This window comes from Podarcis erhardii (assembly GCF_964252035.2).
Source record: "Podarcis erhardii genome assembly, chromosome: 2".
Classification (NCBI taxonomy): Eukaryota; Metazoa; Chordata; class Lepidosauria; order Squamata; family Lacertidae; genus Podarcis; species Podarcis erhardii.
The window spans coordinates 85541132-85548915 of NC_138498.1; the positions used below are offsets into that span (position 1 = coordinate 85541132).

The 7784-nt window shown below is 43.5% G+C and overlaps 1 long non-coding RNA gene across 1 annotated transcript; it reads right to left on the reverse strand.

Annotated features, from left to right (window-relative positions):
* Positions 1–1999: 1999 nt before the first annotated feature.
* Positions 2000–6607, reverse strand: LOC309335848. Its single transcript, XR_014153772.1, has 3 exons — positions 6564–6607; positions 4231–4342; positions 2000–2026 (listed from the first exon to the last, which is right to left on the reverse strand). It is a non-coding gene; the product is annotated as an uncharacterized lncRNA (long non-coding RNA).
* Between the last annotated feature and the right edge of the window lie 1177 nt (positions 6608–7784).

The window sequence follows — 7784 nt, forward strand, 5'->3', positions numbered from 1 at the left end:
CAGTTCTTTCCCATTGTTTTGGAATCAAGCTTCAACTCTGTGCTCCAAGGTCACTTCTCACTAAACATTTGGAAGGTAATAATCTCTTATTGGAGTGGCTGAGCAGAGCCTGAGAAATACTTTGCTCTGATGTTTATGGCTCTATGTTTGATCACAGATCCTAAGAACTAGGTCTTCATCATCATTAATTTTATTTTCATGCTAAAAACACCTTGATCTACCACACACTCAAATATACCAGGACAGAAACCAGGAAACCCTGTGAATTTCATCTTGGCTTATTTCAATGCACCATTGTTAACACTAACCGTATTCCCCACTTTGGACATGACAAGAATCTGTGGGTAGCTGAAAGTAGAAGTGAAAACTTTCCCCACCACTGTGCTGGGGATGAGAAGGGGGAGGACTCATGTGTCCAGACTTATTCACATATTTCGAAAGTATTTTCTCCAGTCTATTAGCATTCCCTCCCCATGTAATTTGACAACTGCTCACTCTGTGGTGCTCCAATGCAGAGGGCAGTGTTTTCAATGCATCTGCTCTGCATATATTTTAACAAACAGATTTAACAAAATTTATATACCACTCATGAAAAGACCACATCTAAGCAGTTTACAACAATATAAAATAAATCCTTTACATTATTAAAAAAAACAGTTAAAAACAGGTATTCAAAAGGTGTTTAAAATCAACAGTAGCTAAAAATGAAGCACTTGTAATTTTTACATATCTGGCTAGGCTCACCTAAACAAAAATGCTTTAAGCAGGTGCCGAAAAGAGTATAGTGAAGTCGCCTGTCAATAGGTGAGGAGTCCCAAAGTGCAGGTGCTGCCACACTAAAATATTGATTTCTTACAAGTGTGGAACAAGAGAAAACAAGATCATTTTTACAGTGTATGGTGTCATTAAATATACAAATAAAACAACACATAGATGAGAAATACCTTCAACACATATGTATTGCAATCTGGTATAGATAAGCAGGCAATACTCATTAGCTCACTCGCATCCCTCTGTGTTTCCCAAGTTGGTTAACTGAAGAATTCATTTTACTGGTTTACAGAAATCACTTCATTGTTATGGACTGTAAAAGAATATGTTTAGTATTTTACTCCCCTGGTGGCCCATTTTTGGTTAGTCTGGTCATGTATAATTATTTATGTGTGTACAATTTTGTAACAAGAAAAAAGAATAGTATGCGGAATGAATACTATGTGGCACCTGCAGCAGGGCCAGTTCCTTTCAGAACAGCTCAGTCCCTGCAAACCCCAGTTAAATAGTGTCTCCAAGAAAGCTAAGTTCTGCCGCCATGCTTGAGTGTCTCCCTACCAACTACGCACCAAAAGTTTCATTTGCTTGAGGAAGTGTGCTAGTACAGAACTGGCCTCAGAGGGCAAGTCGGAATGTAAATGTACACCACATTTTCTCAACTGACAGGGACAGGGTGAATGATCCCATACTTCACTCAGCCTTGTTCTCTCCACATACAGAGGGAATTTGAAGACTTGGATTAAAATTCTGCTGAATCCCACACATTTGATAGCCTTGGACAAGTCATTGTGTGTTGCTCTGAGTTTCCCTTCCATGGCCTATTCAATGGAAACCTCTTATCATGACCTATCTCACAAAACTGATGTGAATAAGCTAATGTTCCCCACCACCATCAAGAATAAGGAATAGGACTGACCATACACATTATGAAACACCTGTAGTGCTGTACATGTTTTTTTGAAGAAGTTAAGCAAGTCTAGATTGTGTCAGTGTATGGATAGGAGACCAGGTGAGAATCTTACATATACCTCTTTGAGGATATATACATAATAAATTGGGGGAGCATCTTCAAGAAGAGCTTGAGGACCAAACTAGGCATGACACTGAAGGTCCATGATCAGATTTCTTTTTTTTTTATTTTAAGCAGTTTAATTGCAGCTATACAGGGAAATTTGATCTGGATCGTGGCTTGGGGAGTTAACCCTTTCTTTCTGCACCATTTTCCGGATGGCACTCCACAGAATTGCTATTTTCCCTGTGAATGAAAACACACATCTGCTTCCTGGTAAGTTCGGCCCTGGTGGTGGCCAGCTTTCAGTTTTTTCAATCAATGGAACTGATCACCAACTGAGTTTGCATGGAATGTTAAATGGTAAATAATTTGGTGCACTTGAGCTGTTTTCCAGGGTCATCAATAGCTCATCAACTTTTATAAATGGGTGGTGCTTGCCCACCTAGTCAAATCAATATGAGACAAAACAAATGGTACATGAGAGTTCTTTTGTCACATTGGGGCTGGTGAAATACAAGAGATAGTGTTGGGAATAGGTTTTGTTCTGTCCTAGTGTGAGACTGTAGGCTAGTCTCTCCCACTCAGATTCAATTCTTCGTTTGTAAAATGAAATGTGAATTAGTGCACCTTGGATGGTTGCTTCAAAAGATTATGATTATAGAGCCCTTTGTACAATGGAAGTTCTATACACTGGCTTAAAAAGTTGGATGTGAAATAAAAATTGCTGGAAGAAGGGAATTAGCCCATCTTCAGTGTCGCTTCAAAACATGACCACATAGCACTGAACATGCTACTTAAATTACACACTTTGACTTAAAAAGTTACATGAGAAGTAAAAGCTGCAGGAGGAAATACCATAAAACAGGGTTGCTGCCCTTGATGAGGAAGCCCCTCCCATCACTGGGCAGGTGCTCAGGTGGTCATAAAAGACTCCATGGGGTGTTCCCTTCAGGCTAATGGAGGGCGGGTCGCTGTTAATAATGGTAATGGGAAATAAGTGGGAGTGATTCAAAGGACACCCTGTATAGACTGCCCACAGGACTGACAGTCTGAAAGCTCTCCTGTAATAAATGCACTTGACTTCTCCACTCACCTGTTTCCGGATTGCGTTATATTTAGCAGTATGTTCCATTGCTGGCCTTTGCAAGCACACAGCTGCACACACCCAACCAGTGCTAATGGAAAGTTTGTATCCTGAGGCTCCGAGAGGGAATCCAAAGAGCAAACTGTCTCTTTTTTCCAAGGCCTGATTTCATAAACAACCAACGAAGTAGGGTATGTCCATGCAGAATGGTTTCCACTGCCCTCAGTTGTCACCACAGGCAACAGTGCTCATGTCAACAAAGCAATAAAAGTTGGATTGATGGTTCTAGTGAAGAGAGGAGGCTGACAGTCTGCCTAGGGGTGAGCATAGAGCTTGCAGGATCTGCAGTATGGATGCTCTTTAGAACCTCCTGCCATCTTAAGGACTACTGTATTTTAATATTTTGTTGGAAGCTGCCTAGAGAGGCTGGGGAAACCCAGCCAGATGGGCGGAGTATAAATAATAAATTTATTATTATTATTATTGCCCAATGATACATCAAGGGACGCCAGCTATTTGGTGCTCATTTGGAGCATTTCCATATGAAGAAGGCCCCAGCCTCTGGGGCTGTAGGGCTCCCCACTGTTGCTGTGGGGATGCCGAAGCAGAATCCACTGTGTTGTTGCCTATTTTTAGGAACCTGGTTGCATCCTCCAACTGTATATATATATTAGGAAGTACAACAAATATTACAGAAAAGGATACCATATGCCTCCAATGCTCTATCTCAGCCAGAAGAGACCAAACCCTGCATAGTCTTGCCTCTGGACTTCTCACCACTTGGGGGAATGGGGAGCACTTGGCACTAACATTTAAGAGGTTCATAGTATGAAATGGCAAGGCAGATGCAGATGAAAGCTGGAGTAAAGGTCCACAAAACTGCAGCGCCTTTGACCCTTTGAGCTGAGCAGACTTGCACTGGGTTTGCACAGCAGGAGAGGACACAGCCAGCAAAAATAGAATATTAAGAATTGAAATAAAGAATGGTGATAAAAAAAAAGAATCTCACAAACTGGTATAGTGATAGAACAGGGTGAGTTTGTGCCAATATAGGTGTCGTAACAGAAGTGCAGCTTCTAGCAAGTGATGGCTATTTATTGTGGGGGATATCCTGGTTATGTAGGGGGAAAATGACTTTTCTTTTTGCAGGCTTTGAGGAGGCAGTGTGATGCAGTGCACAATGCATGGGAGGGCAAATCGCCCCTGACCACATGGTCCCTCCCCTTTAAAACGTCTCACGGTGGCTCTAACTGAATGGGAAGGTAGTTGCCTATAGGTTTCAGCCACACGGCAACCAGAGCATTCCCACACCCCCTTGTTTATGTGGATTTCTGAGTGGTTGCAGAAGTGTGAAAAGGCTCACCTCACCACATGTCCAGGCACTTACAGATGGCCGCATCCCCATGCGGTTAGGAGCTGCCATGTGGGACATTTCTAAGCAGCGAACATGCGGTAAGCAGACATCTGCTTTCACCCTAGGAAACAGGAAATAATGTGCATTAGTAATAACTCTGTCGCTGATCTTTGAGAGGCAGTTGTCAGGTTGCATTGCATGTGTGCGAGGGTTTGTGTGTGGATGTGCATACGATTGGACAGGTAAGACAGAGCAGGTGGACTATGTATGTATCCCTCATACAAGGGTAGCGTTAGGCTTGGGTCCACATGTTCCTAGACATAGATATAGTGACATTGGGGACATCACTATCTCTCAGCCTGAGTTCCCCCACAGGCTAAATGGGAATGGCCTTGGTCACAGGTTTCAAGATGAATGAGTTAAGAAAACGTAGGCCACCTGAGTGTTAGGGATGAGACTGGCTTTACTATAGGAATTAATAAATGAAAATCTGAACAACGTAGCTGTCTCGCCCAGTCCTAGAAGATGCTGGGGACTGAACCTAGGACCTCCTGCTTGCAAAGCTGATGTTCTACCACTGAAGCTTTAGTTCCTAGCTACCAACATTGTGATTGTACTGATCGCTACCCCAACCCTCCATGGATTGGACACCTGGCATTACCTATATTGCTCCTGATCTTGCTATGGGCCTGCTGATGGGTGTCCTCTGTAACAGGGGTTTGGTGGAGGAGGTCAGTCTCTCAAGCAGGCAATGAAGGAACAAAGAATGCATTCGGGATAAGCAGCCCATGTTTGAAAGGTCATGTTGTTTTACAACTAAAGATGTTGCCGGCTGGTGGCTTTTCAGTGGCGTTGCTCTCCACCTTGTAGATGACTCAGTACCAGCACCTATGAGGCTTCAAGGTAAAGAACACTATGTACCAAGGTTTCTGGAGAAGGCCTGGCTAATCACTGCCCATTCGGATCCAAGCCACATATCACCAGCTTAAAGTCATTCACACCTGAAGGGATACGCTGGAGTTGAAAGAAGAACAGGTGCCCACTGTTTAATGATATTCCCTCTGGTCGGCCTTGTTTTGGAGACCAGGGATTCTAAATGGCTCTTGGACATTTTGGTTGGAGTAGAACACATCAGTGGGTGGAAATGGCAGGATGGAAGGCTCGTTGTTTAACTGTGCTGCTGCTCCAGTTGTACACTACTTGATGTCTGCTTGGCTCTTCATACCAAGAACAGTTAGTATTAGCACCTATTTGCGGAGGAGCAGCCATCTAAGCCTGTTGACACAAAACTAACAAAGAGACTTATGGAACCATAAAGACTAACAAATCTGATTTTTGCCTAAACTTTTGTGGACTACAGTCCATCTGAAGTACGACGTGGACTCTAGTCCACGAAAGCTTCTGACATGATAAAGAGAGCCAGTCGTTTTTAAAAAAATGCCATATGAAGAACGCGACCTCGATACTGTTCCGTTTCCACTGGTTCCCTACTTGTTCCTGTTCAATTTCACGATGTTAGTGTTTGCTGACCTTTAAAGTCCTAAGTGGCAAGGTCTTCTGAAATATATCCTCTCCCATACAAAGCGGTCCATGGGCTCAGATCAACTGTAGAAGCTTTGCTCTGTTTCTCCCTGCCAGTTGAAGTGTGGCAAACAGGCACCAGAGGCATGGGCTCTTCAGTTGTAGCCCCTACACTATGGAATGCCTTTCTTTAAAAGGCCCTTTAAAAGGCTGGGACTCTGTGTGCGTTAATCAATTTGGTCTTCAGCCACTCCTTTATGGTGTTATACTTGATGTAGTTTGGGGTGTTTTAATTATTTGTAGTTTCTTCTTTAAGAAGGCTGCACTGTTTTGTCGTTAGTCACTATGAGAGAGTTTTTGACCAAAAAGCAGGATTTTGTTTTAATATGTGAAATCAACAAAAGCAGTGTTTTTGTGTGTGATGGAACTCACTGGTATGAGATAACATCTCTTCTTCTTCTTCTTCTTCTTCTTCTTCTGCTGCTGCTGCTGCTGCTGCTGCTGCTGCTGCTGCTGACCATGGCAGCCATTTTGTGCTGGTACTCACAACACTTTTATATGAGTACCGGCACCTCATTTTGAATCTCATATATATCTACCTGCCCCTTCATCACCACCAATAAAAGAATCAGAGTAATCCATTAGAATTGTAATGAAGAAAGTTTCTTCACAGAACTATATTCCCACCCCACCCCACCCCACACCCCACACACCTGAGGCTGTGAAAATGTATAAAAAAAGACTTTGATCCTACAAGCCATGAGCAGACCAGAGCCCCCTTCTTCTTCCCTCAGCTGTTCACTGCCCCCCTCACCACTTACCAAAGGCTGCTTCTGAAAGTCAGGGCAGCATTTGATGTAGCAGAAGAGGCTGAAGGGTCTCACACTCAGTGTCAGTGGAAGTGCCTTCCTCTCGCACAAGTGCTCCGCTGGATCCCTGACACAGAAATATTCTTTCTTGAATAAAACCCCAGGGGGGAATCGTTCAGTGTTGCTTACCTGCCACGTCTATATATCCTTTGCTAAATACAGGCCTTGTCCTACAAGCATGCCTATGTCCCTTCTCTTGCTTGTGATCCACCATTACCTGTGCAACTATGAGTGCTCTAGAAGGGACTGGGCTCAATTAGGGTTTTCCAATTTAATTAAAGCATGGCTAGAAAGGAAGAATTTGAGTGCACTCTTGATTCTTCCTTTGCAGTGTAATCAGCTGACATCATAAGATGTCAGATGACTGACAGGCATGTGGCCCCACCCATTTGTCAAAAAAGTTGCTTTAAGGTGAGCCAGTTCCCCACCCTTGCATTACATGGTAACTATATGAGGGAAGTTACAACCTCCTGGTAGCACCAGGAACTGGCTGAACCACCATGGAATGAGAGGCAGTGACGACATAACTACAGAGAGACTTGACTGAAACTTGGCAGGTTGGACAGAATGTATCTTGGGAAGTGGTGCTAGCTTTTTCTGAATTGCAGAAATATCTTTGGAAAACTCTGGACAAAGTGATCCTCAGGTGTCTTCAACTTCTGATTCTGTTATCGCACAGACAATATTTTCAAGGCAAAGCAACATGCATGAGAAAGTGGAGCCATTCATTCGTTTTGGAAGGACGATAGAATGGGCACAACTGCAGGCCTGAGAAAACTAGGAAGGTGGTGCGATTGAGAAGGGCCTTTGACGAGGTTAGACAAGGAAATCCCAGCCTTGCCAGGGAAACCAGATCCAGATGGTTCCTTACACCTTTCCCAAGAAACCCTGACATTTCCAGCTTGTTGATCAGCCCTTCTGAGCCCTCCCTCTTCTGCGCTCCAGTAACAACCAGCTTTAAACATATTTCCACACAGCTGGAGGGAAACCCCAGCTGCAGTCATGAAAAATAACAAATAATAAAAGCGGCTGTGAGCAGCAGTGAGGCTGGCAGGAAACATTCCCAGTAGCACCTGCTTCCTGAGTGCGACGTTTATTTGATCCCCTGGCACCATCTGGGCCATGCCCCACTCTTTGTTTTTGTTAAGAGTTTAGAAAAACAGTTCAGCTTTG